Here is a 27,897-nt window from a genome sequence, read left to right as displayed (position 1 = left end):
TCGTTATCAGCTGTTCTGACACATTCTCTGCCATCTTGTCAATCCTGCGTTTGACTGAGTTCTCAGACAATGAGATGAGGTTGACTGGCTTGCATGCCTTCTTTCCCAACATCACCCCCACTATCTCTATTCAGGAAGAATTCAATTTTCCCCGATTGTATACGGCTTACGAGCCTTGGCTATGAGTCGGGTGAGCCGATAGGATGCTTCGACCGCCTTTACGTTCTCACTGTACCCACATGACGTTTCAATGACTTTGTTCTTGCCCTGATACTCCTTGAGTTTATTATCAAAAAATTCAAGCGGCTTGGACGTGTACTGTTGGTGTTTTGTCTCGAGGCGACGGCGCAGTCTACATGGCTTCAGGGCTTTGTTTGATAAAATCTCGGAACACACCACGCACAGCGGTAACGGTTCGTCTTCCGTGCCTGTCCAAAAAAATCCCAATGCTAAATATTAAGCGCTATACTTTCTCCAAACCTTTCTTTTTTATTTGACAGGCACGACTGTCCCGGCGGTCTATTGCTTGTGGTTGATGTACCAATGGCTTCTTTCCTTTTCAGTGTGCTTGATGCTAGCCAACTATCCATTTTGATTATCACCTCAAGTTAGAAAATGTACAGGTGCTCATCCATTATCTTCTGGCTTGGTCAATCGATCAACGAACGTAGCAGGCCATACCATAAGTTCCTATCTATCAGTGATGATGCATTTTTCAAGGTTTAAAGGAGAAAATACCATGAAATAACTTTTTTTTTTTTTTTTTTTTTTTTACATTTAAAAATGTTTTTGTAATTAATAATTTTCTTCCTTTTTTTCCCCCCTCAATAAAATCTGTGTTTTGCCCATGATTTGGCGGCCTACTTGCAATACCCTCAACCAGCGATTCCCAACTATGGGCCCCACTGGTGGGCAGAGGCCCATAGGTTGGGAATCGCTGGTTTAGAGGCATGTTAGAATGGCTAGAACGCATAATCTGAGGTTTTTGGGACCTCAGAGATCTATATTAACTTGTTGAAAAGGAGCAAAATAGGTCCCCTGTAAAATTAAGCCACAGAAGATGCTCATGGTTAAAGAGTCAAATTCATAAACAGTCAAATTCATCTTCTCCCCAATAAGTTCACATTCTGGACATTCATCATGTATATGACTTACAATGTTGGTGTGGCCTTACAGCATTTTGACTGGAAAGCTGAAGAAGTGGTGATTTAGGGCCTTCCAGGGGCCATATATAAATACAACCGTGGTGAAAGCTTGCACTGATTATCAGCTAAATGGGCCTCCAGACCAAAAGCGAAGTGGTCATGATGAGTCAGTCTGGCTGGTGTTAAGGGTCCTTGATATAAGACTACCTCTGTTGGGTTTTTAATGTCTCCCTGTCCACCGATGTAGCGCTCGGCTAGTATGCAATAAATCACCTAAGCAACGTTGAGTATGGAGAAGTTGTGTTGTGAAAGGGGGGTAGGGGTAAATCACCGGCTAATGCATGCACTCACGAGAATCAGGCTGACAAGGCCACCACCAATATTACATCAAAATTAAGACAACAAGGCTTCGGTGAAACCTCGGACGTTGTCTTCAGTATCCGTGCTCAGCATGTTTCCTACTTTGGTAGAGAAGAAAGGTGAATAAAAAAACGGGGTGTTGAGAACAGAAAAGAAGAAAGTACAAGAGGCAGTGTGCAAATGAGAATAGTAACAAAAAAAAATATTCAGTGCAGGAGTAGTAGTAGAAGCAGAAGGTAGAAGCATCAGAAATTAAGAGGTGAATCAATATTGTTAAATTGCTTAGGGGAAAGCCATGTGGAGAAAATTAGGGGTCCAGCATGTGAGCAACTGCAGTATACCTTATTCACACACTCATTTGAGTGTGTGAGAAGAGTGGAAGATGTATAAAGGGGACCTATTGTGAAAAACTCACATTTTTAGTGCTTGTGAACATACTGTACATTTGGGTTTCTGTGAAATAAGACAACTCAGTCAGATATTTATGAGCTGTTTACTTCAGAAAACATGTGGGGAAATAACCCGTTCAGATATGCATTCCGTTCCTACATCAAGTGGGGCTTCAGCAGAATTAGAACCACCCTCCATCTGAGAATAAGTCCACCCACGGCTGGTGCGCCACCAGACTCGCTAGCATCTCAGCTAAAAGCTAAGCAGTGCTCTGTTGGCTGCAGAGACAGCACAAATCTTTTAAAAGAAAAAGGAATTAATACCCACTGTCTGGGACAAAACTGCAGACAATAGAAATGTAAGTATTGAAAAATTCTGCTGTTTGTTTCTTTCTAAAACAAACAAACAAAAAAGGTATGTGGTCATTAAGACTGTAGGCTGCTGCCACTGTGCATTTCTCCAAACAAAACCAAGAAACAGTGGGTTTTTTTTGTTTTGTTTTTTTTAAATTGCAGATGTATTTATTTATTATTTTTGGGTTTATTTATATTATTTTCAGACGTATACATGAAACCAAAAATACCCGGTGTGGAACCCTAGATGCGGTGTCCGCAACGAAAGTCAGAACAGACTTTTAAATAAGGCCTTGTAGATCCAATATGAGTGACGATTCAGCAACTGGATTGCTTATTTCTCGCCTCAAATTTGTTCAGAAACAGATTTTGGTGGACTGATAAGGTGAAATCAGTGGAAGTTTACAAACTAAATAACAATGGAACTCGGAGTAAAGCTCAAACCCCATTGGGGGTCACAGAACCCCGGAACTTGTGGTACAACCCCATTGGCTCACAGAACTAGGGGCCTGGCAGGTCATTTAGATTTAAGGGTACACACAGACAGACAGACGCACGCCTGTTTTGGAACAGGATGGTTTAGAGGCATTTAGAATGGTTTGAATGCATAATCTGATTAGTGTTTTCAATCAAAAACATGTTTTGAGGACCTCAGATACCTAAACTAACTTGCAAAATATAATACTAGCAAGAGATTGGCCAAAAATACAATACGATACGACTGACACATTGTTTCTAAAAGTAGTTTGAATAAAAGTACCTACACTACAGCTTCCTATGAAATAGCACACTAGAGAATTTGTGTTCCACAGATTTAGGGATGCATAGGCCAACTTCTAGAGACACCACGATGAAACAGCATTATTCACTTATTTAAGCAACATTTTGGACATCGGATTCAACTGACAGTTTTTAATGGCTAGCTTTGTTGCGATCCATGGGATTATGTATTTAAATAATAAATATCTTCTCAGTGAAATAAAATAAGTGACCTCATCAGCCAGAACTGATGCAGAGGCAGGTAAGGTCGATAAATGCTAACCATTTCAAATGTTAGGGCTCATTACTTGCACCCAATTAGGAAGAAAAAAAGACATTCATTTCACTGTTACCATGGCCTGAAAACCATTAGAAAACTTGGACATTGATATATTAACATGGCTGTTCAACTTGCCACCACATTGTACCTATTTTTGTCCACTTTACAATTGAGCTACAGCCTAGATCTTGGACATTTTGGCATCTACTACAGTATCATCTCACAAACCTACTTCCTCTCCTTGAACACTGCTCCCACATGTTGACACACTCGACAACTACAATTTGGTAAAAAGTCAACCCAGTAAAAGAAAATAATTTCAAATGTGCAAGACCGATGACATCAAGCACTTTATATATCTAGGAGTTATAAAAGTTAAAGACAACATGAGACATTAACAGAGGAAGACAGTGTGGGATTAGTAAAGAACACAGATGATGGAAAATGTTTTGGTTGTGCTACAACCCTAGTTTTATGAGTGAAGAATGAGTTTTCTTACTATGCCTTAAGATGTCTCCAGACAGCACTACTGAAGAAAGCTGAAAGCCCTTTTTAACCAACTAAGTCTAAACTTGGCCATGACAGGCTGTGATTGGGCCACCATACCAGGTCACCGCTGTCATATTATTCAGCTCTTGAACGAGTTTGTCAGTGAGGCCACCGGTAAGAACTCTCATTCTTCATTCTTAAAAGCAGGGTTGTAGCACAACCCAAACGTTTAACTTCACTCAAACCACTTCAAGCCACATGATGCATGGCCAGAGAGCGGACGCCACCCTGACAATCGTTTCCGTGTTGTCGGAACCTATCAGGACTTTGTGTCCCCTCATCCGTCGAGCAAAGTGAAACAGGGCCAACTGGACTGCCTCCAACTCTAACACATTGATGTTGCGGGTCTTGTGGATCCCCCAGGGCCTGCTGACCATCCAGTACTCGCAAACAGTGCCCCAGCCATACAGGGAGGCATTGGTTTCTATTACCACAGTGTGGTAATAGAAACTATTACCCAGCCGGACCCCTTTCATGAGGTTACCGTGGATCAGCCAAAACCTCAAACTGTCTAGACACTCCTGCGTAATGGTCAGTACCCGGGAAAAGTCCCTGGATAGACACACCTGCTGTTTTATAGACCGCGTTGCAGGGGTCTCATCCTGGACAGACCCAGTGGGGCTGCAGCTCAGGCAACCGCCATCAAACCCAGCAGGACCATACCCCAAAGTCCCCTGGCGACCTTGCGCAGGGACAGCATGCGAGCTGCAGTGACCAATGCCAACCCACCTGTCGGAGTCAGTCGTCCATACATCGACCGTGAGTCCAGATCGAGACCCAAGTACACAGTGCTCTGGGCTGCAACCAGAGCACTATTTTTCCAATTCACCAGAAAACCCAGTTCACCAGAAAACCCACCAGAAAACTCCCCTGTGTGGGAGTGTGCCAACTCCCTCAACTCTGCTATCAGGAGATCGTCCAGATATGACAGAACCTTTATTCACTGGGTGGGCAGAGGCTCAATAGCTGCCTCGACAGAAATCGTGAATATTTTGGGGGCCAGAGAGGAGAACGCAAAACTTCTATGCTCTGTCCTAAAAGGTGAACGAACCTCAGAGATTTCCTGAGACTTTCCATAATAAGTATGTCAAAGTAATCATCTTTCAAATCCACCATCGTGAACCATTCCCCCCAGCGGATCGATTTGAACAAGTTACGGTGCTTTAACATTCGAAGCGGGAGCTTTCTCAATGTTTTGTTTACAATTTTCAGATCCAGAATTGGTTTCAGAGAAGAGCCATCTTTTTTGAATGAGGAAATATCTGCTGAAAAAACCCCCAGTTTCTCTCTTTGTCCACTACCAGGCGGAATGGCGCCCTTCTACAGCAAGGACTGGAATTCCTGTTCCAGGATGGAATCAGACTTCAGTACGCGTGACTCCCGCGAACGCCGGTGGACGAACTGCAGTGCATAGCCCTTTCGAATCATCCTCTTAACCCAGGGGGAAACTGTGCATGCGCATCTCCATACACTCACACAAGTGGAGAGGCATGCTGCCGTTTTTCCTGGGTAGGGAGGAGCACACCTGTGTTCATGTGTTCGGTGAGCCAGAAGCCTCACCCGAGGCTTCTGGCTCATATTTTCGTTTCCGTCCACGACGCTCATGTCTCTGAGTGGACAGGGGGGCTCGATAAATACAGCAGCAGACAATTTCTCCTTTCTTTTCCTTTACGTAATAGAGGGCTTGCTTCCAACAGTGGAGCACTGAATAAGAAAAGAGGAAGTATGACATGCGGTGAACCAGTATATATAGTGGGGGGTGGGCCTTATGATGGGTGCATGAGTGGCCCAATCACAGCGTGACAAGGCCAAGTTGAAACTTGGTTGGTTTAAAGGGGCTTTCAGCTTTATTCAGTGGAGCTGTCTTGAGACAGCTTAAGGCTCGAGTTTGAAATGAAGTAAAACCAGATACAAGCAGAGTTATGACACAGATTGTACCAACAGCATGGCTGATAAAATACTGTACCAAAGATTTATGGATGTCCTAGAAGACATCATAGAATGCTGCTTGTTGAAGAGCAGCTGGAGGAAGCAACGGGTCCATTAAATAGAAACTACTGGGCAGCACTGGATACCTTCCCCTTCCCATGTCATTTAACATCTTCGGCACATAAATTGCATCTCCAGTGACAGGGGGGAAGCTAACAGCCTGAGGTTTGCAAAAATGTCCATTGATGACTTTTATTAGTGAGAAAGGGGGCCACTATGCGTCTTGGCCATATTCTAGAGGCAGTCAAGACCAAAAAAGGTTCTAGCTCGCCCTGAGGAGTCAACTAAATTATCTACATACAAATGACTTGAGTTATGTAAAACCCTTGCAAAATAGGTCTTTACTGACTAGAAAAGAACATTTAAATGTACCTTTAAATGGTTACTCTGCTCTTGTGTTGAAGGCCACGGACTACAAAGGATTTGCCTTAAGCTGTCTAATCGGGATGATTCAAAGTAAAACTAAATTACTGACACCGGAAAAAAAGGAACTCAGGGCAAAAATATTAATATTTCCAATGCATACCTGGATAATCTTCAAAACATTTATTTGTGAACAAGGAATAGTGGATATATTCCCTGTTCACAAATTGGATACATAAAATGTAAAAAGGTGATTTTAATTCAATGCAAACGGAAAAATAATAAAAATTTTAAAAAAGGGACCATCACTGGTCCCTGCAATAACGTTTTCCCTGGTCAGCCTACGGTGCTGATGGGATACATGGGCAGCCGAATCTCTGCTTATCCATTCCATCACAGCCCTATGAGTCCAATTTGCCTCCCCGTAGGCTCCGAATTTGATATGAGATAACAAAACAAAGGAAATGAGAGAAGAGGAGTAAACACTGGAGGCCAAGGCTTTGGGGGGAAAAAAAAAGCAAAGGAAAGAGTATGTCCTTAAGTGAGTGTCTTGGCAAGGCAAGAGAGTGAGAAAGATATAGATAATAGCTACAAGAAGGTGAGGACATATCAAAAACCCATGGCTGCCATTGCCCATCATGTGTGCTTGACAAATTAGTGTTAAGTCCAACGGTCCTGCTGGCAACATCCTCTTCCCAACTGCCACAGTACTAGAGTAGGCAAAACAAATTTAAAGTAGCTGGCTGAACACACTCGTGCCCAGCTACCCTTCCTCCACCCCAGTTTTTCCCCATCCCCTTCTGTGTAGAAAGGTCAGTTGAAGTAAAGAACCTTCTTGACGGCAGCAGCCATCTTTTGCATGCTTAGTTAATGAATATATAAAAAGGCTGTATATAAAAGTCGTGTAGGGAGGTCGACGGAAGGACTGTGCATGGGAGAGTGTTTCACCACATACATGCAAACAATCCCAACCGTACACTCATGACACACTTGTACAAACATGCACATACACTAAGGAGCTTCACTAAAGCTTGTGCTCAATTTTTACATACTTTAAAATCTTGCAAGGTGAGCTCTTCCCATTCAACTGACATTTAAAGCAATTTTTAATATTAGGACAACAGGTCTGGCAATTTGTCAACCTTACTGAAAAGCATAGAATCACAGTCCAAACGTGAAAAAAAGTCACATGAACTATTGAAGTCCAAATAGAAGGAAAAATCGTTCAGAATAATTGTGCAGTGTTTTTAAAATACAGCTAACCATGCAGCAAAATCTCTTCCCCAGAGGCACTGTTGCTTCCATGCACAACCTTGCTTCCACTTGTTTTTTCTGCACACTGGTTAAACCCGCAGCCATAGTATTTATGCACACAAGTACATTAAAGGCGCCACAAATCGTTTAGTAAATATGGCCCTAAGAGTGCAGAATAAGTGGGATCTTATGTAGGTCACGCCTGCATGGCTCTACGTCCCTCTCATTCCCAGAGGTGACAGCTGAGTGATGGCTGCCTGGCGTGAATGCTCGTGTCCGGCAAGTCACTTAGGCTTGCCGTTTGTGCCACTGCTGGGGCCTTGAGGATGGTTGGAGTGGCGCTGCAGAGGCAAGCACCTAAACTGGGCTGTGGTAAACAAACTACAACACAGGCATGGTCGTATAAAGCACCGGCAATCGCTGAAGTTCTTCTTCATATTGCTGTTGAAATATGACCACTGGCCATGATGGAACAATAACTTTCCTTTGACTATGGGGGCAAAGAAGGAATCCTAAGCCTGCCCAAGCGTTTAATACATGGGCAAAGAAGAAGCTGTCACTGTTGCTATGCATCACTGCTGAGGATGGCAATATGTTAGAGACGCCCATGGGGACAGAGGGGGAGTGGGGGAGCAGGGAGGGGCTTCCAGCACATGCTTCCATTCCCACTTTGTCAGGAAAGACTGAATTGGTGAGGAAAATGCACTGTGAATGAAAATTCAGTCAAAACAAAGCTCAACTGCCTCAGGAATGAATGATGTCGTTATTAATACAGTGCTCGGTCAATGACATTTTCAATGTAGAGTGAGAAACTCTTTCATATGGTCAGGTGATCTATGTAAATTCAAATAGGGCCAAAGTAAACTACAGAATAGCACCTTATACCTCTGTTGAAACTGACATGGCTCGGCACAGATATGGCATCAAAAAAGCGAAGTGCAGCTTCTGTTTTTTTTTTTTTTTTTTTTTTTTTTTTTTTTTTTTAAATCATGCTGCAATTGCCTTGTCTTCCGTTCATTAAAAAGAGGTTCTTATCAATTACATTTTTGTAGATTTTCCGGAAATAAAGTGATCAACTGAAACCCATGATTGGTTTTGAAGTACTGCACAAAAAACAGTTAAAGTGGATTCCTTCTCTATATCACAGGGAAGGAAACTGAGGTACTGAGGGACACAATTCAATCCTTGCGTTTACAAAACAAAAAGGACAGGCTTGAAAGCTCTGTGTGTGCATGTGATTGAGGGTTGATACCTTTGAAACCAATTACTTCTTGCATGCGTGTGTGTGTGTGCGCTAATGGGTGCACATGTTTGTATAGATGCTGCCGATGCGGCATAGATGAGTTGGTAAATTACTTATGCACGGCATGTAATGGCATAGACCACTCCCTTCTTTTAGCACTGCATTAGCTCCCAGAGACAGTGGGACCAGGAGGAAATGTGGTGGTGAAGTTCGTGGAGGGATGCTTACACTACCATCGTTTGGTTGTGGTAATTTCGTCACCTTGGGAGTAAAAATAAAACCTTCAGAAAGTGAAGCAACGAGAATCCCCCCCCCCCAATTCAAGTATATATATATAAATCATATACACAAAAATTATAGCTGGGCAGGAGGAGCAAATTCTTGGTAATATTAACCTGGCCTTTACAGATAATATCAGTTTATTTCCAATAGCATGAATGAGTGGAATATTAGTTGGCCAAGGTGGGGTTTTGATATCTATTAGACCAGAATCTGAAGGAAAAGCACGACACAATACCGTTTGGTGTCTGGACAGAGACTAACTGGGTGCAGCACTGTTAACTAGTTAAATCATGGCAAAAGCAAGAAGTTGGAATTGATATGGCAGTTAGAATCCTGTCAAATTCCATCAAGCTCAATTCCAATTAACCTCAAAACCTTGATGTCCACTCACTGCTTCCCATATTTGCCTACATCCAATTCAACACCCCTGCTCGCCTGCCATCCCACGTGGTGAGAGGGGGAAAACCCTTATAATTAGGGCTGACCGATTCAAGACTGACATTTGGTATTTTTACTGGGAGGGGCGTCTGCGCTTCAACATGCAGCAGAGAGATGGGGATTTTAAAAAGGGCACCTATTCAGATGTGTCTGTCCCATCATGCCAGTAATTAGCAAGGGCAGTACCAGAGATGGTCAAAAAGGAGTGGTAAAAACAAAATAAATTGAGAGCATTGAATTGAGTGCAAGGTGCTGCTTAGTTAAGGTTGTTCCACATAGCCAATCCTGTACAATTCTACTGCTAAAACTCATTCTGCCCTAAGCTTGAAGTGTTTTTTTTTGTCAGACCCATTGCCTGTTTCAAAGATATAATAATTATTAAACGCATACCATGTATCAATTCCTGATTATGTTAATTTAACAGTGTAATAGTGGTAAGCTAAGAATAAAAAAGTTTGTCTAAAGCCCCTTTCCCACATGGAATGAGAGGCATAAATCCACTGGCTATGTTCCTTACTTGCGTAATGTGTAAACACGAGCCGGTGTCGATGTTGCGTTAAAGTCTGTAAATTTCCCCACTCTTGAGCTCGTATAATTTCCAGAAAAATGCCGGTATGGCTGTGACGTGTGTGAATCAAAGCAGTAACATAGCTGGGACAAGCACGTAAAGTAGAGGTAGATGCCAAATCCAAATACCGGGAAAGCAAAAATAGTGGGGTTTCATGAATATTTATTTTGTACTAATATTTTAAACCTAATTAATTTTCGGGAGGAAAAAAAAAAAAAAAAAAAAAAAAAGTAAAATAAAAAATTGTTGCAAGTCCACTCCAAACCGTGGCACTCGGCTACGAAGACGAGAAACTGAAACGCGTAGAGACAGTCTTTCAATCGCTTCGCTTGCCCGCTGGATTCATAAGGCTGGAGAGGGAGGGAGCAGACAGGGAGAGGTAGAAAGAGTGTAGGAAATGTTGAAAATGATCGCACTGATTTAATAACATTGGGTTAGGGTTATTGCGTCTGGGGACGGAGCCTCCGTCAGCGGAGGGAACCGAGTCCGTCCGGGAGAGGCGGGGAGTGAATCGCTGGTCTCTGAGAGCCAGGGGAAAAAAAACGAAACAGATTCCGTTTTTTACGTCCTTTACCGACATTGTCTAAATGATCGCATCTACACTGGACGTAACTTACTAACCCTAACGCATTTCATACTGGATCCATAACAGTCACCTAATGTGGGAACGGACTCCTTATGGAACTTCTCTGTAAAGGAGGCCAATGTGTGGATGACTACCTTGCTAATGATATTTTTAATCCAGCAATGTTATGGATTCCATGTGGGAAAGGGGCTTAGTGGGGGAAAAAAAGAGTAAGTCTAATTGTTCTTCCGCTGTTAAGAATTTGACTCCTGGGATCTCTTATCAGTAATGAAGCTAGCAGAGATGCACACAGGTTCATGAGTGCTATATAGGCATAGCTGATAATTGTCCTCAATTGGTTTGCACGGCACAGTAAGGTCCATTACGTAACTGCAGTTCTTGCAAGCATGAGGAAAGGGTGAGGGCGAATGGAGGAGCTGCAAATGTATCATTGTGGCGATTTAAAAAAGGCTCATTTAAAGATTGTTTTCTTCTGAAGGCTGCACAGAAAATCCATTTCCAAAATAATGCCGGACTAATAGAAACATTTACATGAGCACATCATCTGTTCTGTTAAACATTATCTCAAATCCATTTTACCAGGCGAAACTTGAAATATGATATCGGACCTGGCCAAGACAGCCGAAACAAGATGTACACAAAACTTAAAAGATAAAATAGAAAACACAGAAATAAAAACAATCCAAAAAATTAAGTAAATACATTTCGTAATCAGAAAAGGGAAAACATTCATATTTTAAGCAAAACCACAGCACAATGATTTCACAAGATTACTTTGAATGTATCATATTTGACTGTAAAATCTTTACAGAGTGACAACTGTTGTCCAGTATATATTTACTAGTGAGAGCATTCCAGGAGGCCGCTAAGACCATGTAAATTACTCTGAGACGCCCCCTTTATAAATGTGCTTACACGACAGGAGGTCAAAATACAGGGTCAACACAATCCCCTCTGGTTAGCACAGTGATGACAAATACAAAGCCAAAAGATTTTAACTCAGTTAGCAGCCAAGTGTTGACTCTGAGGCCGACGGGAACAAGCAACGTCGGCTTGATCTGAATCTAGGATTGCATCTGTTGAGTAATCTCAAGTGCTAAATGAGCATCCACGAGGCCTTTAGCCTTTAGGGGATGAGGTTCGGCGTCGACCCTTTGTCTGGACCCTTGTGGCAAAAGGACGGATGAGAAGATTTTATCTCAGTTAGGAAGGACTTTGTTGTGTCACTTATTGCCAGTGCACAATCTGCCACTGTGGACCGAGACTTGAGATCAGCGTTTTTCAACTAATGTGGACCAGCAGCACACTAGAGCTTGTCAGGTGACGTAAGAATGTTAAAAATTCCACTTAAGATACAGGGGGCGAGCGTGTGAATTTTCGACCCACAAGCTAAAAAAACAAATAACAAACTGATGACTTAATTAAAGTCTTAGCCAAAAAATGTTCTCAGCATTTGGCATAGTTCATAGTCAATGTGACTAATTTACACTTAAGCCCAGACAGTCCACTCGCCCACTCTTTCGTCAGAGGGACTCATGGCTTGCAAGTCATTCAAAGGATTTGTTTGCCAACTACTAATCACTAACTATTAGAACAGCATAATAATGAGCACAGTGCAATGGGTTTGTGACATTTGTGATTTTGAGTGGTTAACAGAATCGTAGACAACACATTTGCAGTTCTAAACTCTAAGTATTGGCTAACAGAGTTCTGATCCAATTCACAAATGTTACTGAGCAGTAGAAACCTAAACCACGGCTAGGTGCCAAAGCCTTTACAAGTTAGTGCTACAGGTCCCTCTCCAGATATTTTAGTCTGGTAACAATTTTACATGCTGTCGCAATTGACAATAAGAGTGGAGAACGGGTTAAACCAGCTGTTTAAGCAACATCTGTCTAGGTTACACGAGAGATTCCTACCAAGAAGGTGTTATGTACATTTTTTTTAAGCTTTGAATGTTTTTATGTGAGACCCATATATAGGACTATACAAGACATTTAGGCATGCAAGCAAGCGTGCTAAACAGAAAATCAAGTTTCTATTCTTTAATATTGGATATGTTTGTTAATTTTATATTAGATAAATTGACTAATAGAGATGCCCTATTTTGATCTGGTACATTGTCCAATAATGTGCAGCCCTATTTACAGAAATATTCCATGCATTCATTAATTACAAAAATAAAGTCTGCCCATCAATCTGACCACTAGAGGGTTCATCTCCGGTTCAGTCGCTGCACAGCCCCGTAAACGAGCAGACAGTAAACAAGAGTACTATCCCATGGGAGTGAAGAAGGGTCTGTGGGTAGCTTTGTATGGTGTGGGCTGAGGATAGCTGATTGTTGCAGGGCCACACTTTTATTGACCCCCTACGATTCAGCTGCAATGCTCCATTACCCCCCAGGTCAAGATAACTGCAACATTGAAACAATAAATAATCCATATGCCCAGGGGGAAGCGGTCGTGTAGCATGAATACAATGTATGAAGCCAAGCACATTTGAGTCATTGTGAAGTTTATTACAAGTTCTTCCTCAAACTGGGAAATAAAAAAAAGTCAGAATCTCACTTTGTGTGGAAAAAATATATATATATATAATTTAGGTGTAGAAGTAAGGAAGGAGTGAGTGTGAGTCATTGCGCTAGGAGAAACAAGCAGACTGGACAGTATGCCTATTGACATGCATTTATAACAGCGTTCTCGCTGCACAAATCCATGTTCAACTGCAGAAAATCTCAGAGACGGCCATTTCCCCCTTTGGTTTCCTGCCATTTCGAAGACTTTGAATGTTGAGCTGTAGGCAAACGCAGCTGTGCGCGTTTAGATAAACAAATATTAGCACCCAAAGACCTGACAACAGCATTTATTTGACACTACCAATGACAAAAAGACATACAAAGAAAAGGATTTGCCCAAATTTAAAGTGTTCAAAAAAAGAGGAGTGGGAAGGTAGAGGATAGTGGCAGACCTGGTATTGCTGGAAATTACTCTTGAAGCAGACTCCGTATGAATCAATCACGAACAGGGAGCAAATAATATATCTCTTAATAATAGATTTCAGGGGCTGCTTTTTAAAAAGTGTGAGCACTGGACCCTTAAACCACCTCCCTTTTCAGTAAATCATCCTCTGCTATCATTGCCAAACTGGCTACTCATCTCCGTCCCCTCCTTCTCTCTGCCAGTTCTTTGCAGTTCTGAGAGTTATGACAGTGCCTGACAAAAAGCAGCTTGATTAGATCTCTATGTGCATGCTTCTGTTGCACACAGCAAATGGGTTCACCTCTCTTTGTTTACTTCCACTCTATTATATCTCTCTCCTTTGTTGCCTTTTCTGCCTAGTCGGATCTTATCTATTGGGAGATTTTTTTGGCATGTGTGCTGTGCGGAAATTGGTCGGCAGAAATAACTGTGGTCCAAGTCTGTGCACATGTATGTGTGTGTGTGTGTGTGTGTGTGTGTGTGTGTGTGTGTGTGTGTCTATGTACGCTCACCCAGCACCCAAAGCAGCGGGAGGAGGAGGAGGAGACAGGAGCGAGCGTGAGCGCCGTGTTCCCCCTCCTCCACCCATTCCCTCCAACTCTCCTTCCTTTTTCAACACTCCTGCCATTGCCACGGCCATCAGGATACACCCTGCTTCGCTGTCTCTCTCTCTCACTCTCTCTCCCCCTCCCTCTCACTCCCTCTCTCGCTCCTCCGCTCTCTCCCTCTCTCTCTCCATTTCTCTGCTTGGTTATGCAATGCACAGTTTTCCCACGGCAGACAGCTTATGCCGAGGACCTGCCATAACAGAGCTGCCACCAGCATTAGGTGAAAGCCCTACACCGCCGTGGTGACTGGCATTTTCGGCCACCGTTCTGGCTTTCTGCATGGTTTTTTCCTCTGGATCTTACCCGCGCCTCTCCCTATCTGGAATAACACGCGCTTTTTGGGCTCGGCTGTCTCTAGGAGCTGGACTTACATTTTCTTCTTGACTACATAACCAAAGGCTCAGACCCTGAGAGTTAACAGTGCATGGCTTGCGTATGAGATGGCGGGGAGGGGGCTCAGTGCCTGGCAAACAGGCATCCCTGAAAGGCACTGATTGCACTGTTCCCCAAGAGAGTGCGGGGAGAATCACAGGCAGACAAGAGGAGGAGGACTAATATAGAGAGTAGGCGTAGGGGGGGGGGGGGGGGGGGGGGGGGGGTTGGGGCTTGTGTATTTGTCAGTGAGAACACAGCTGCTCATTTTGAGAAACTAAGAGGGTCAAAGACACAGGAGTAAGCAAGGAAGAGGAGGAAGAGAAGAAGAAGAAGAAGAAGAAGAAGAAGAAGGAGGAGGGGGGCCGTGGAGGAGTTCGGCGTAAGAAAAGAGCAAAACAGAGAGGAGAGAATGGGGGTAGGGAGTATGGAAGGAGTGGGGAGGGAGGGGATGCAAACGGGGAGAGGGTTTCTCTGATCCCCCTGAATGGAGGCTGCTAGCGATTTGGCTGCAGCGATGCAAAGCTGGGGCTGAACGACGGCAGACAGACACGAAACAAGACGTCCGACAGAGACTATAACAATAAGGAGGAGAGGGGGGGAGGGGGGTGGGGGAGGGCTGAACCTGACAGAAACAGAATCGACAGGAGGAGATTCTTCCCACTGTTGCCGTTTACCGAGGAGCAGGCAGGACAACACTCTTTTTTTTTTTTTTCTCCCCCCTTCTTTTTTTTTTTTTAACCCCCAATTCTGTCGATCACCAAATCTCTTGCTCCGAAGGCGCACGGAGCTTGCCTACGCTGTCAGCTTTCTCCCCCATACCCTGTTCCCTTAAATGTAGCGAACCCCACGAGCATTTCAACAGAGGACCCCCAAAAGAAAAGCATGCTGGATGATGCTGCCTTGCACGTTAAACGCCTTATGGTAAGATATATTTTCAAGCCACATCTTTCTTAACTAGATGTTTTTATGCTCTTGTTTCAGTTGGTCTTGCTTGCATTCAGGTGCAATTCACATATTTCGAGCGTTAATCATCTAAACCCAAACAGACCAGTAGAGATGATTATGCCGTAGTCGACAGTGTTGACACGTCCAAATTATTTACCTTGCCAGTTTACCTTGTTGCTCATATCTCCCTTGAAAGCCGAATCAATCTCTAGTTCCGAGGTCATTAGATCCTCCACGCATCCAAGAATACTCAAAGGGGACAGCAGACATTATACACAGGAGAACTACTACAGGACCACGAAGGGATGGGGGTAGGGGTGCGTGCGTGTATTGGGGGATGCATTAAATGCCTTTGAATAACGAGGTGGGTGTGTGTAAAGGCCATGGGGTGGAGATCCCCTCACTTGAAGCATTAAATCACATTTGTTTTGACAGGGCGAATGTTACTGAACGTTATTGTTCAAAGGTGAAGCTGGAAGCATTGTGGCTGAGATGATGAAGGGGAGCTGGAACTCGTATGTCGGTATCGCCGATGTTGTTGAGGCGAGTGGGGGGGAATCATAAACACTGGTGTTCATAGACTAATCCCTATTGTGCTCCGGTGGCCATAGCTTTGTTCAATAACACAATTGATTTCCTCCTGGAGGAGGATTACATTGTTGAGCTTGACTGAGCCCCGAGGCTGTTTTTTTTTTATTTTATTTATTTTTTATCACCTGCCTTTTATACAAAAGCACAAGTCGAAAAAAAGAAAATAGAGCCTTTTGTTTTGTGCTTTTTGAGTTTTCAATGTCACCACTGCATGAATTCCTGAATTTCCCCCTGGAATAATAAAGTATCGTCTTGTGTTTTTTGACCCATCTGACTTTGAACTCTATGATTGTGCACCACCTTCTAAACTAGACCTTATACCTCTCAATTGCAGATAAGTGCCACCCTTGCCAGGTTGGGCAAGCGCAAAGACCATGGGCACCACAGTCATCACCCTTGAAGAGGTGCGGGCAGTGGAAGGCAAGGAGGAGCAGGAGGAGTCCATTTTGGCTATGTTGGGCATAATTGGCACATTCCTAAACCTCTTTGTCATTGTTTTTGTATATATTTATACGACGCTGTGAAGGGTAGTAGAGAAAGTAGTGGACGGATTTGTTGAGATGAACCCTCTAACATCCAAACCACAGATTTGTTTTTCTCATTAAAAAGACTTGTAACACAATGAGAATGATTTTATGAACGCAAGAAGCAGAAGAACAGCAAGATATGAACACCTTTACCAAGCAGAGGGGGTGGAAATTTGACTGTTTGGCAACAGATGGAGCTGAAGTCAAGGAGGCCATATTGCCCTGTCACAACCATGAGCCAGAGAGATAACAATGGCTTGGAGGTCACTGCAAAAACAGGGTTACGCTGGAGCCAAGATGAGCTGAGCAAGAGAAACTATCAAGACCAATACATGGACTGAGTCTCAAGGGGCGAGAAAGAGATGCGTGGCCTGAGAGGAACCTCCAAATATACAGATATACAGTTTTTTTTAAGTTTTGAGCTCACCAGGATAACCTGAAGATAATACCCTTTTGGAGAAATACAAAGTATTCACAATTGGTTCAGAAAAGATGCAGGGACAATATCTTTAACTGATCCTGTTGGCTTTTTAAGGGACATGATGAAGCGCAAAGCCTGTAGGAGCTCTATGCTCAGAAGCCATTCAGAGGGACCTGATGGCCAACAAATTCAATCGATAGTCTACAGGGGCTCCAGTCGTTTAACAGCTCCGAGGCCCCCTTCCCTGAATGTGTTTCCCAAGCAACATGGCTATGGTGAAGCTGTGATGTGCCATGTTGCCTGCCATCAGAGACATGCTCTTGATACATGACACATGAGCCAAAATACTGGGAGTGAAAAGGTACAACATCAGATATATCCATTTACAGTTTCCAACACACTCCCTTTGAACTCATCTGCAATAAAGGAAGAAGGCCAAAAGACTGACAGCAGTAATCATTTCTTTTTGAGTTGTTGTGTACCTGCTACAACTTCGACACCATGTTGAGGACATGTTTCTACTCAAGTCCCCACCTGTTAATTTAAGGAGAAAGCTAAAAATGCTGAATGATAAAATTGTAATATTATCATGAAATGTTGTCATATAAATGAAAGATATTTTTATATACAAGTCTGGTGCATTTATGCCATTGTTGGAGGGAAAGGCAACTAACAATTAACTGAAAAGTATAGCTGATTTACCAATGCCATCAAGACAAAACTGATTCCTACTTTGCTTTTCCTTTTCGTCTTTTGGGGTTGGTTCGAGGACATGTGATGTACATGTGTTTTTTGATGTATTTCACATTGATTTCAGGGTAGTGTCTCGATCCTGTTTCAGTATTAATACAAAATGAAGTTTTTATAAATATATGAATTAATTCTAGATGTGGTGTGCAATAGGGGACCTTTGATGAATAAAAACAGAATATCAATAAAAAATAGCCTCTGGCCTAATCTGTAATTATGATTCAATACATGCAATATATCAAAAAGTGAATGTATGAGACAGTGACAACCAAGGAGGGCGGTTCTACATTACATGCACAAATTAGATGCAGCATATGGATCAGATCTGGAGATATGATGGTCCTTTGACCTCGTTCTCAGCTTGGGACGCCTTTTAGGATTCAGTCTGAAACCTCATTTCACTCCCACAATAGGCCAGGCTTCCATGAACTCTATTCGCACGCAACATACATACAAATAACTGACTGCTGGTGGGTGCAGCATGCAAGTTTAAAAAGATAGTGTTGTGTATGTTGACGGCTGCTGTCCACCGAGAGGCAGAATGGACAATTCATAATTTACCGGCCCAAGTTGTTTTAAGGTAAGGTGTCAATCAATGCAGTGATTAGTGTGTCTGTGTGTGAATATACTTGAGTATGTATGTGTATGCAAGAATCAATACGTTCAAGGACAAGGGAATAAGACATATGTTTTAAAAAAAACATGTAATTACAATTAACATTTCCGGTTTGACAGATAAAAAATAAATACATTTATAATCACAATCCAAGAAATTTTTCTTTCTACTGAAAGACACAAAAGAAATTCTACGGCCACATGCCACTGTGGACAACACAACAATCTGTTTTCACTGTGTGTTTTCACTTCATCCTCAAGCCAGGTAGATCACTCATGGAAGGGGTGAATAGATGAGGAGCCAGGAAGAAAGAGCCAGTGACTGAATGAGTCACCCAGTCTGCGCACGACTAAATTACTGAGAGCGAGACAGGAAAGGTGATGTTGGTGGCTGTTCCTGTGCAGAGGAGGGCGAGTGGTATTATTGAAATGGACGCAATGTTTATGTGACCAACTGCTCCAGCCAGATCACTAACACAAGTGTGAGTAGAAAGTAAAACAATGTCAAGTCGTGTAGAGCTGGGAAATTTGGACAAATTCATTAGAACGAGTCACGGATAATTTCAATAAGATAACAAATAATATCAATTTACTGCGTTGCCAAATGTGTATGGCAGCACTTCATGACATGACAACCATGAATGACTACCATTAGTGGAAACATCCCATCAACACCACCCTGACAACTCCAACAGGCAGGATGAATGGATATCTTATACTGGGGCCAGTATGAGATATATAAATTTAAATTAAATACATTTCAATTACCATTGTAGGAGCGTAGGAATTTCGCTGTGTAAAGACAGTTTGGAATAGGCAAATCCATGTGTGAGGGCAGCACAATGTCAGTCAGTAGTTTTATTATGAGGTAAGCCCATGTAATGTGTACAGGTGTATGGGAGCAATTGTGCATGTGTGTCAAGTATATAAAGTGCAGCACAAAGGGAATGCAAAATGATTATGTTAACCGCCATGTCCCAAACCAGCGCATTTCGCAGCGCTGTACTTGTACAAAAAAACATCGGAAATTCCAGATTCATGCTCCTCAAAACTGAGTGTGATTACTCACCCTGTTGAACAAATGGCGAAATGACGGTTCCCTTTAATGCAAACATGCAGATCAAAATCATCCTTTGATATTACAAGTGATGTGAAGGCAGGATGTCAAACCGGTAAAATAAGGTTATAAATTGTATCTACATGTGAATGACTACACCACGTCTTCTTGGTGTGATAAAAAAGAACTGCTGCGCTGACACCGCCTCAGAGGACAGGAAGAAGTAGCGCTGACGTCACTCCCAGAAAACATTATTTCAAGAAACAACAAATAAACGCCACAAGCAACTCCGTGAAAACATAATCTCCGTGTTGTTATGGATTACGCAAAGAGGGTGGCAGAAAACCTCAATCACATTGCAGAACCGGCAGTGGGAGGGAGCGGAGCGGGGTGCTCCGAGAAAACAACAATTCCCAAAATGCAAATGGCTCGGAGAATCACGCTATTTGCCTTCTAGGAATTTTTGAATATGCACGATCTGAAACAGGCCACTTTCTTTAAACTATCATTATTATAAAACAAACTAAAGGTTATTAAACACTAAAGGCAGAGAATGGGGATGTTTAGAAGTTACAGAATAATATAGGAATCATGCTAGTATAGTGAGCATAAACTTAGAATGAAATAGATTACTTAAAACTTAAAATTAAAGGATTAACTTGAATTATGCATATCCCGAGATTAATATTGTTAAATGTGTATTTTGTTCTGCAAAAGTTTGTGCTTCTAAAACTTTAAAGCCTGTTTTCTCAGAACTTCTGTTTTCACAACCTTAATGTTTAATAAGTCGTACCTTTGAAAAACATTTGCTTGATTCCCACAGGTGATACTTGTTTTGAAGCTCTGATGCTACACTTTCATATTATGTTAAAATAATGTCAAATTTTGAAATGGGTCTGACTCTTGTTGCCGTATGCTGTATTTGCACATCAGTATGTGATGCTCTGGCTTCAATTAGCTTGAGAAGAGCTATCAAAATCCCAACAAGGGTCTGTGTGTTTGATGGTGGTTGCCTGATTGTGGGTGAGTGGAAGGGGGGCACTATGAATCATAGTGGTGCCTCTCTGACGAGGCAAGTTGTGTTCAGATTACCCAGCGACATCAGTATACAGACCCACTAGACATGAATTATGGAGTGGAATGACTTGCTGGTGCAGAGGCAGGAGAGGAATTGAGATGTGGGCAGAAATAATGCAATGACACACACACACACACACGCACACGCACACACACACACACACACACACACACACACACACACACACACACACTCTAAGTGGATGGGTATCATCACAAAACACACACAGCACACAAATGGGAGCTGGGAAAAAGAAGACAATGACATTCCTTTAATAAAATTGAATTAGTGTGGCTGTGACATTACACCGATCAGCCATAAAATTAAAACCAACACAAATAAGCACTAATATTGTGTAGCTCCCCCTCGTACCGCCAAAACAGCTCTGACCCGTCAAAGCACGGACGACACAAGACCTCGAAAACTGTCCTGTAGTATCTGGCACCAAGACGTTGGCAGCAGATCCTTTAAGTCCTGTAAGCTGTGTGGTGGGGCCTCCATGGATTGGGCTTGTTGTTCCAGCACATCCTATAGATACTCGATCGGACCCTAACCCCAGCCATCAACATTATGTAGAAGAAAATGTGATTCATCAGACCACCTTCTTCCATTGCTCCATGGTCCAGTTCTGACGCTCTTGTGCTCATTGTAGGTGCTTTCAGCGGTGGACAGGGGTCAACATGGACACTTTGACTGGTCTGCAGCAAAACAGCCCATACGCAGCAAGCTGTGATGCACTGTGTGTTCTGACACCTTTCTATCATAGCAGCATTAACTTTATCAGAAATTTTGGCTAAAGTAGCTCTTCAGTGGTATCGGACCAGACGGGCTAGACTTCGCTCCCCACCCGCATCAATGAGCCTTTAGCGCCCATGACTCGCCGGCTCACCGGTTGTCCTTCCTTTGACCACATTTGGTAGGTGCTAATCAATGCATGCCGGGAACACCCCACAAGACATGGCATTTTGGAGATGCTCTGACCCAGTAGTCTAGCCATCACAATTTGGCCCTTGTCAAAGGGGCTCAGATCCTTCGGCTTGCCCATTTTTCCTGCTTCCAACATATCAACTTCAAGAATTGACTGTTCACTTACTGATTAATATATCCCACCCCTTAACAGGTGCCATTGGAACGAGATGAGCAATGTTATTCACTTCACCTCTCAGTGGTTTTAATGTTGTGGCTGATCGAAGTATAAAGCATTACCTCTCAGAGCACAAATTAGTGAAAAACCGACTAAATTTGAGCAAAATCTTGTGATTCATGAATCACCGACAGGCCAACATTCGAAAACTTAAGACGAATTGGACACTTTGTGATGTCATCGTCCAATTCTATATAAATGTTCAGGTTGTGGTTCTGAAAATTCATTCGCATGATGTGCGTTGTGCGGTGTAGGCTTCATGGCTCTGCCGTGGATAGAGATTACAAACTAGGGTGTGTGTGTGTGTGTGTGTGTGTGTGTGTGTGTGTGTGTGTGTGTGTGTGTTCACGTACCATCTTACCTGGTGGATGTCTTTGGGGCTGTTCGATTTATAATTTATCCTTTTGGTCTTTGGAAAAAAGACATTGTATTCCGATTAAAACCCCGCGTTAGATGCGGTGTTGTGGTCCTCCTTACCTTGTCGGATTCGCAAACAACAGTCAGATAGAAAAACGGCCAGTTCATATTCCCGGAACTAATCGGAAAAATAGTATCCTGAAAATTGTATATAATCACATAATTGTATATAATCACGTAATCCACATTAATCTACAGACACTAGTGAGACCGCGTCGAACCCACCCCAACTGTGAGAATGAACGATGCCTTCATGTACTTGGAACGCGTCGAAAAACTAGAAGCCGCGAAATTGTAATTAGTCACAGAAAGAAGTCAACGCTTTTCCAATTTCATGGAACTGTAATCTATCTGAAATTTAATCCACAGAAAGGCGTCAACAATAAAATAACGTAACTTTACTTTTTTGCGGAAACCCCCCATAACATGTCATAATTGCCCCACGAGACCACACGTCAACTTCCGTACCTGTGACTAAAGATGACAAGGTTTGGTTTAAAGGCATAAAAACAGAGGGTTGTTTTTAAGGAAATTCCTCGACATGCAGCTTCCTAAAGCTAAACGTAATGAAATTAAAATAGAAAAAGCAGAAAAAAATGAGCCCTTCCATAGTCAAATTCCAAATGAATGTTAATGTTCATTAAACATTATTGTCTGTATTGCAATATAGACAAGTAATCTATTGAACTATTCAATTCAATTGTACATTGTAAGAAAAAAATACAAAAATGTTTCTTAATTATGTATGGAAAATCACATGCATTTATTATGATTGCTGTATAAAATTATTACCCAGTTTGTGTTTATTATTCTTTCAGACGGTGAGAAATAGGCGAGTTCTGCAGCAATCTTCAAAATGTAATTTGTTACTTACACGACTAAAATGGACCCAGTGTATTGCTGCCTGCAGCTATATTCTATATTTTCTTAATGTTTCATACATGCGGCCAACATCTTGTATCAGTGGACGTATGAATGACATACTGCAACTAAAAAAAAAAGATCTTCGTAACGCACGCTGCTTTCAGAAGAGAGAATTAGACATCCGAACAAACTCTTACGCCTGCGTCCGACGTGTTGCCATTGCCATAGTTAACCCTACAATCAATCACAAGTCTGTGCTAAAGAAATTCTACTCTGAAAAATACCTCTAAAAACAAATCCATTCAGCCAGCTTCAATGAAGCCTCCTGCAGCGTTGGGTCTTGTGAGTCCATCGGTGCCCACAGGGGCAGAAGCACACAACAAGAGAATGAGCAAGCAGAAGAATAGCAACCCATCAATCTAAGGTGCTGAAACAAAGAATCAGCATGGTGTTCAGCATACCCTTGCTGGAACACCTGTGGATTTACAAAAGTGTCTGATTCTGTGAAACTGATGGTATTTTTCATTCCGCCTGCCCATTATTTTAACAAAAACCAACAAGACTCAAACTCTCCTGACAAACTCCCCTCACTATTTATTACATGCATGACCACTAGGGCAGGGTATTGGTACTCGGTATCTTTAAGGTATCGATTAAAATAACCCAATACCAAATATTATTGAAACTTTTCCAGTCCAACAATACCTGCATTCAATCCTTTTTTGTGACCAGCTCTAGAAAAAAAAAAAAAAAAAAAAAAAAGACAATTTGTATGGTTTTGCTTGCAGCCAATCACTGCAAGCGTTCTTCGATTTGATGCCACATGTGACTGGCCCAATACCAAAGCAGCTACAAGCCCGCCAATCACCGCAAGCGTTCTTCGATTTGATGCCACATGTGATTGGCCCACTCCCGAAGCAGCTGCAAGCCAGCCAATCACTGCAAGGGTTCTTCAATATAATGCGACATGTGATTGGATCACTACCGCAGCAGCAGCTACAACAGTCCGTTAAAGGTTCACAATTGTTCAAGCCCATCTTAAAACAACGGTTCGGTGTCCATATGAACAGTGAAAGAGGTTTTTGTTGCTGTAATCATTCCTCCTGTACTGGCTCGTTATTTAAAATGACACTGCCCAAATACTTCATTGTACAATTTTATACAGTTATTTAATAAATATTTCAATAGTTTGAACATTTTCAAAATATATTTGTGTATAAATCATTTGGATGGGGAGGAGAATGCTTCCATTCACATGATGAGTATAGTAAAAAAAAAGGTAGTGAAACAAGTACTTTATTGGTATCATATCACTTTAAGGGTACTGGTAATGTACCCTTAAAGTGTAATGTTTTGTTTTTTTTAACAATAGCCAACCCTAATGCACTCTGACCTAGACACACGAAAGTATTCACTAAAATGCACAGAGATACAGGAACAAAAGTAGGGCACGACTGCTCCATAATGTATTGTAGAGGAAGAGAGGTAGGGTGCGTGGGTGGGGAGGTGGGTGGGGAAGCTTGTTTTCCAACGTTTGTCCTGCACAAACCCCTTTATTTTTAGAGAACAGACAAAGAAGGGCTTCTAAGGTCTCTGCCTACTGTTTTATGACGAGCAGGCATTTGACAAGTTTTTGACAGCATCCAGCTCATGACGATGAAAATAAATGATGCAAAAACGACGAGGTGGAGTTCTATTTCAGGTTCTGGACTACACAGCCTAATCGGCTTTGTTAGGTGGCTAGTTAACACAGCGTGGCATTTGTCATTTAATGGAGCGTTTAATGCATGCATGGAGGATCAGATGGCTTGGCATTTTAGAGAAGGATTTTTCATTGTTAAGGCTAAAACCCCAAAACAGTAGAGGGATGAAAGACAGAGAAATGGGATGCTGTTAACTTTGTGTCATTTAATTCGAATTAGACACACTGCAACAGCGCCACGGCTGTGGGTGTGTGTGTGTGTGTGTGTGTGTGTGTGTGTGTGTGTGTGTGTGTGTGTGTGTGTGTGTGTGTGTGTGTGTGTGTGTGTGCACGCGTGCGTGCGTCTCAGAGGCATTTACCAGATAATTGGGAGAAATTGCAATACCTGTAATTTTATCTGAGGTAATTTAATTATGAGGCCAGGGGCAGAGTCGAGCACAACTACACATACGCACTAGGGGTGTCACGATTCCGATTCGAAATCGAAAATCAATCTAATTGAGCGTTCGATTTCAAACCTCGAAATCACAAGCAGATTCGCAATTCTCCACGTATTTTTGTGGGTAATATTGTCCGACATAAATGTGATCTCTAATGTAACGTTATCTGAAAATACTGCGTACTGTATCACTGAAGCTGAGCTTTTTGGGGGCACGGAGCTTAGCCAGAGTGCAGTGCGTTTGAATAATGTTTGTGAGAATTGCTGGTAAGCACCTATACGTGAGAGTAGTTAACGTTATGGATATGATTTGGATTGTGATATCAAAGATTATATAATAATGTTAAACGGAACATGATGCTGTGATATGATGAGTAGAATCAGGAAAAAAATCTGATGAGAGACGAATGTACAGAGCAGAGCAGACACTAACGCAGTGGACGGAGAGGAAGAGACACGTGCAGTCGTGTTGAAAAGTTTGTCTCTTTTCAGCGAGCCGGATGATCTGGCTCACTGCACACAGCCGGCTCTTACGGCTCCCAAGCATTTATCTATGAAATAATTTGTCCATATTTATTCCAGCACAAAAATAAAACATTATTTATCATGACTTCATGTGACTGGACTCAAAGTTACTTATTGAGCAAAAGTGTATTTCTTTACAAATCAAGACTCGATAGTCTAACGACGGCATAGCTGTCAGTGCTGAAAAAAATGTTTAAATTAAAAATAGAATCGAAAGCTTAAAATCAAAAGTCAAAATCGAACTGTGGATTTGGAGAATCGTGACACTCCTCATGCACACACACTTCTGTGAACTGCAACACACTCATGGCATCGGACACAAAGAGGCGGCATACACATGGCTGTAAGTCGATCTGCTCCGATACACAACCGCAAGCATTTTAAATGGGATGAAGGATGCAGAGATTGCAAAATCCTGCTGTGTTGTGGTACATGTAATACATCGACCCGGGCTTGTCACAGAAAAAACAAAGAGGGACACTTCAATAGAGGAGCAGTGGACTGAAATGACCCCTATTGAAATGACTGAGTCTTCAAGCATAAGGGTCTACCGATTGCCTGGCTCAATCCTCCCAAACTGCCCCCCCCCCAAGGGATTAATTAAGGAATTGCAGGCGGTGCGAAGCAAAGTTAAAATTTTTATAATCTAATATACCTTTTAATTTTCAATACGCTTTCGATAAGTTTCATAAATGATGTGGGAAGAAAAACAAAAATCAAATCAAAACGGTATTTCAAAAAAAGGGGAAAGGGTCGTTTAAAATAAAATTTAAAACAATTTGCAGCACAATAATTGCGCCACACTAAGTCACGGGTATGGCTGGGGGAAGAGTCTGTCACCCTTGAGCATTGGAATTCCGACTCTAGAATGATCTCCCAGGGTTGGATGACGACTGCTGATGCACACACATGCAGGTGTGCCCTCAAGACACACACATCCAACCTGTCGAAATCAAAGCCTAAGAAGCCAAAAGTCCATCTGCTATTACCTTCAGCAATAAGCCACTTACTGTGCGCACACATGTAGAGCGTCTGTGCACCGCCACAAAGGCAGGCTTGTGCATGCCCATATGCACAGGACCATGTGAGGGGCAGAACTCTCACTTAAATCCAGGAACCCGATAAGAGACTTTGCTGCGGTTCATCTTGGCTACTGCTTTTGCAGAGATCAAACATCGTAGCCCACTATCTCATTACATCAAAGGCCACAGACTGATTCCCATTCAGACAGTGGGGAAAGTAATCTAGCGTCTGCCATGATGTGCAGCGCTTATAGGCTGTTGAAAATGAATACTGTTCCACTCCATCGACAGACAAACAGCCGGTTGAGACTTTTCCTTTGATGAGAGGACTTAAAATAAACACACACAGAGGCAGGGCATATAAGTGTGCTTACATCTGCGCACACGCACACACACACACACAACCAACCAAACACAAACAGCTTGTATAAGCTACTGCAGCATGTAAGTGGAAAAACGTAAGAATTCGGCTGAAAAAAATAAGATCGCTCTATTCTCTTCTAGAACTTTGGTCGGCTTGAGTCGCCATGGTTATCTGCCTTCCAAAGACTGAAGGTGTGATTGCAGCAGGTAGCAAGTCCAGCAGGATTCGCCATCACGGGAGTGTTTACCACACATACCACGCATGTTTTCACAAGTATTTAAATCAGACCACATCAGAAGCAAAGAAATGTGTCCGCCACAATCAAGTTAAATTCAGTGTCATATATTTGGTTTAAAAAAAATAAAATAAAATAAAATAAAAAAAAAAATTGTTGCCTGCCCCGAGACGACCCCCGCAAGTACATTTCAGAATGGCGGGAAACACTGAGCATGCTGTGTTTCCAGCAGAGAGCATCGGGGAACAATGAAGCACAAGCAGACAATGAAGACTATGAATCGGTCCAGAAAGTGTTTTCGACCCTGTACCGTGCTGTGCTCATCTCTTCAGCAGTCAGAAAGATGGGAGTCATTGTTCCCACCAAAATTCAGGCTTTGTGATAAAACTTAACATTCTAGGGAAGGGAGAAAAAAAAAAAAAAAAAAAAAAAAAATGCCCTGACTACTGAATTGATATCGACATTGTATATCTATACGTTTGCTTGATTCAAGTTTCTGTTGTGTTTTTTTGATTACTTTGCTGATTTTGAGTTTCTATAACATGTAGGCCTGTCCAGGCCTGACCGACATTATTGTGTTTCCATTGTATAATTATAAGAAAGTGAAAAAATCTTTTAATAATTTAAATATTCGATCACAACACTTGAATAATTGCCAATACAATGGTTCCTGCCAATTCT

General features: G+C 42.3%; 1 protein-coding gene across 3 annotated transcripts in view; it reads right to left on the bottom strand.

Annotated features, from left to right (window-relative positions):
* Positions 1–27,897, bottom strand: part of birc6 (baculoviral IAP repeat containing 6) — a 148,882-nt gene that overhangs the window by 38,572 nt on the left and 82,413 nt on the right. The window lies entirely within an intron of this gene.

The sequence above is a fragment of the Zeus faber genome, assembly GCF_960531495.2.
Source record: "Zeus faber genome assembly, chromosome: 16".
Classification (NCBI taxonomy): Eukaryota; Metazoa; Chordata; class Actinopteri; order Zeiformes; family Zeidae; genus Zeus; species Zeus faber.
The sequence above is the reverse complement of the archived record's forward strand: the minus strand, read 5'-3'. Positions and strand labels throughout refer to the sequence as shown.